We start from the raw sequence: 4,810 nt of genomic DNA, 5'->3' as shown, positions 1-4,810 counted from the left end.
ACCAGCACTTGTTGTTTGTTGATTTGTTGATGACGGCCATTCTGAATAGTGTAAAGTGGTATCTCATTGTGGTTTTTATTTGCATCTCTCTGATGGCTAATGATATGGAGCATTTTTTCATGTGTCTATGGACCTTCTATATGTCCTCTTTAGAGAAGTATTTATTCAGGTTCTTTGCCTGTTTTTTAATTGGGTTGTCTGTTTTCTTGATGTTGAGTCATATATGCTCTATCTATTTTGGAGATCAGTCCCCTGTCTGTGATATCATTGGCAAATATGTTTTCCCATATGGTTGGTTCCCTTTTCATCTTGATGATATTTTCTTTTGCTGAGCAGAAACTCTTTAGTTTGATGTAGTCCCATTTGTTTATTTTTTCCTTTATTTCTCTTGCCTTAGGAGATGTATTGGTGAAAATATTGTTATGTGGGATATCTAAAATTTTCCTGCCTATGTTTTCCTCTAGGACTTTTATGGTGTCACAGTTTACATTTAAGTCTTCGATTCATCTTGAGTTTATTCTGGTGTGTGGTGTGAGTTGGTGTTCTAGTTTCATTTTTTTGCACGTCCCTGTCCAGTTCTCCCAGCACCATTTGTTAAAGAGGCTCTTCTCACTCCATTTTATGTTCCTTCTTCCTTTATCAAATATTAGTTGACCATAGAGGCCTGGGTTTATTTCTGGGCTCTCTATTCTGTTCCACCGATCTATGTATCTGTTCTTATGCCAGCACCAGACTGTTTTGGTCACAGTGGCTTTGTAGTATTGTTTCATGTCTGGTATTGTGATTCCTCCTTCGGTGTTCTTCTGTCTCAAGATTGCTTTTGCTATTTGGGGTCTTTTTTGGTTTCATATGAATTTTTGGAGTATTCATTCTAGGTCCGTGAAATATGTCATTGGTATTTTAATAGGGATTGCATTGAATCTGTAAATTGCTTTGGGTAGTATGGCCATTTTGATGATGTTGATTCTTCCCATCTAAGAACATGTTATTTGCTTCCATTTATTTGTATCCTCCTTAATTTCTTTTTTCAATGTTACATAAATTTCAGAGTACAGGTCTTTTACCTCTTTGGTTAAGTTTATTCCTAGGTAATTTATTTTTCTTGTTGCTATAGTAAATGGTATTTTCTTTTTTGTCTCTGTCTCAGATATTTTATTGTTGGTGTACAGAAATGTCTTAGATTTCTGTATATTTATTTTGTACCCTGCGATTTTGCCAAATTCATTTATTATATCGAGTAGTCTTTTAGTGGAGTTTATAGGGTTTTCTATGTACACTATAATGTCATCTGCATGTGATAGTTTTACTTCTTCTTTCCCAATTTGGATGCCTTTTATTTCTTTTCCTTGTCTGATTGCTGTGGCTAGGACTTCCAACACTATGTTGAATAGGAGTGGAGAGAGTGAACAGTCTTGTCTAGTTCCTGATTTCAGGGGGAATGCTTTCAGTTTTTGTCTATTGAGTATGATGTTGGCTTCAGGCTGAGTGTTTTCATCATAAATGGGTGTTGTACTTTATCAGATACATTTTCTGCATCTACTGATATGATCATGTGATTTTTGTCTTTCATTTTGTTTAGGTGATGTATTATATTTATTGATTTGCGAATAGTAAACCATCCTTGCATCCCTGGGATGAATCCCACTTGATCGTGGTGTATGATCTTTTTGACGTATTGCTAGATCCTGTTTGCAAATATTTTCTTGAGGATTTTAGCATCCATGTTCATCAGTGATATTGGCCTGCAGTTTTCTTTCTTTGTTGTGTCTTGACCTGCTTTTGGAATTAGGGTAATACTGGCTTCATAGAAAGAGTTTGGGATTTTTCCCTCTTCTTGGATTTTTTGGAGTAGTATGAGGAGGATAGGAGTTAGTTCTTCCCTAAATGTTTTGTAAAATTCGCCTGTGAAGCCATCCGGTCCAGGGCTTTTGTGTGCAGGGAGATTTTGGATTACTGTTTCAATTTCCTTCTTTATTGTTGGTCTGTTGAGACTTTCTAGTTCTTCTTGATTCAGTTTTGGAAGGTTATATGTTTCTAGAAATCTGTCCATTTCTTCTAGGTTGTCAAATTTCTTGCCATACAGTTGTTTGTAGTAATTTCTTACAATCCTTTGTATTTCTGTGGTATCAGTCGTGATTTCTCCTTTTTCGTTTCTGATTTTGTTTATTTGGGTCTTCTTTCTTTTTTTTTTTTTTTCTTGATGAGTCTGGCTAGAGGCTTGTCAATTTTATTTACTTTTTTGAAGAACCAACTCCTAGTTTTGTTGATCTTGTGAATTGTTTGTTTGGTCTCTATGTCATTTAATTCTTCTCTGATCTTGATGATATCCTTCCTTCTTCTTGCCCTAGGTTTTGTTTGTTGTTGTTGTTCTAGTTCTTGTAGCTTTAGCTTTTTATTTGAGATTCTTCTATCCTTTTCAGATATGCCTGTATTGCTATGACCTTCCCTCTTAGGATTGCTTTTGCTGTGTCCCATAGGTTTTGGGCTGTTGTGTGTTCATTGTCATTAGTTTCTAGAAATTTTTTATTTCTTCTTTGATGTCATTATTTACTAGCATGTTATTCATTCTCCATGAGTTTGGGTGTCTTTGATTTTTTTCTCAGGTTGATTTTTAGTTTCAAGGCATTGTGGTCTGAAAAGATGCTTGATATAATTTCAATTTTTTTGAATTTGTTGAGGCTTGTTTTGTGTTCTACCATGTGATCTATCTTTGAAAATGTCTCATGTGCATTTGAAAAGAATGTATATTTTGCTTCTTTGGGGTGAAAAGTTCTATATATATCAGTTAAGTCCATGTGGTTTAGTGTGTTGTTCAATGCCTGTATATCTTTGGTGTTTCTTTGCTTCGAAGATCTGTCTATTTTTTATAATGGAGTGTTGAAGTCCCCTACTATGAGTGCGTTGTTGTTAATATCCTTCTTGTGATCTTCTAGTATTTTCTTTATGTGTTTGGGTGCTCCTATGTTGGGTGTATATATGTTTATCAGTGTTATATCTTCTTGATGGATTGTTCCTTTAAGTATTATGAAATGTCCTTTGACTCTTTTTATTGCCCTTGCTTTGAAATCTGTTTTATCTGATATGAGGACTGCTACCCCAGCTTTTTTTTCATGTCCATTTGCTTGGAATACTTTTTTATATCCCTTTACTTGCAGTCTATGTAAATCTTTGGTTTTGAGGTGTGTTTCTTGTAGACAGCAAATATGTGGGTCCTGTTTTCTTATCCATTCCGTTACCCTATGTCTTTTAATGGGAGCATTTAATCCATTTACATTTAAGATTATTATTGACATGTACTTATTCATTTTCCTTTGTACCTGTGTTCTTCTCCTCTTTTTTTCTTCTTTTTTCTTAAAACATTTCCTTTAGCATCTCTTGCAATGCTGGTTTGGTGAAGATGTATTCATTTAGTCTTCCTTTGTCTGGGAGACTCCTTATTTCACCTTTCATTTTGAATGAGAGCCTTGCTGGGTAGAGTATTCTTGGTTGTAGGCCTTTGTTTTTCATTGTTTGAAATATTTTTGACCATTCCCTTCTGGTTTGTAGTGTTTCTGTTGAGAAATCGGTCAATAGCTTTATCTGAGCTCCCTTGTATGTTATTTGCTGTTTTTCTCTTGCTGCTTTGAGGATTCTCTCTTTGTCTTTGAATGTTGCCATTTTAATTATGATGTGCCTTGGAGTGGGTTTTTTGGGGTTCCTCTTCATTAGAACTCACTGTGCTTCCGGAACTTGCATAAGTTTTTCTCTCATCAGGTTGGGAAATTTTTCTGTCATTATTTCTCTTCTCAGCTTTTCTATTACTCATTCCTCTTCTCCCTCTTTAATTCCAAATACTCTGATGTTGTTTTTCCTCATGCTATCCTGTAATTCCCTAACATCTTCTTCGTACTTTTTCAATCTTTTTTTCATTTTGTTGTATTGTCTGGGAATTTTCTTTCTACATTATCCTCCAGCTCACTGATCCTATCCTCTGCTTCATTTAGCCTGCTTTTGATTGATTCTACTGTGTTTTTCAGTTCAGAGATTGTATTCTTCATTTCTTCCTGGTTCTTGTTAATAGTTTCTATGTCTTTTTTTATGCTGGTGTAGTTCTCTGCAAGTTCCCTGTAATTTTCTTGGTGCTGTTGGTAACTTCCTTGGAGGCTGTCATAGTTGTTTTTGAGGTTGCCGAATATATTCAGCTTCTTTACCACCATTGTTTTGAATTCCATGTCTGACATTTGGGCTATGTCTATTCCATCTACCTCCCTTTCTGGAGATTCCTCTTTTCTTTTCATTGAGAGGTTGTTTCTGCCTCTTACCATGTTGGATTCTTCTTGTTTGTTTTTGTTTTTTGGATTTGTCTGCTTTGACCTCCCGCCTTTGTGGTATGAGATTCTTTATAGGAGATCTCGGGGTTTCAGTGGTGCAGTTTCTTTGATCTCCTGAGCCTGATGTTCTTGGGGTATCCTTTATGTCGTTTGTTTATGCTGTCTGATTATATTTCAGATGCTCTTTGTTAGGATCTTCCTTCTGGCTAGTTGATTGAGAGTCACTCTATCCACTTTGTCTTGAATTCTTTTGTGGAGATGTCAGTTCAGCCTTTGTGTGTTGTCTTGTTTTTCCGTGTCCACAGCTAGTCTAGCGAGGCGGGTCAGAGGTTCCTGTTAATTGCAGCAGTGGTGTGCCCCCTCATGGCACGTTCCTTTGGTGCCTGTTGGAGCTAGCCAAGGTGCCCTTGCACGCATGCCTGTGAGCGCTTAAGGTGGCCCGAGAGCTTGCCTCAGGCCTGCCGCCCTGCGCTCCGGGGAAACCGGGGAGGTGCTTTTGT

This window comes from Furipterus horrens, unplaced genomic scaffold (assembly GCF_987537825.1).
Source record: "Furipterus horrens unplaced genomic scaffold, mFurHor1.1.pri manual_scaffold_1, whole genome shotgun sequence".
NCBI lineage: Eukaryota > Metazoa > Chordata > Mammalia > Chiroptera > Furipteridae > Furipterus > Furipterus horrens.
This window is presented reverse-complemented; position numbering follows the sequence as displayed.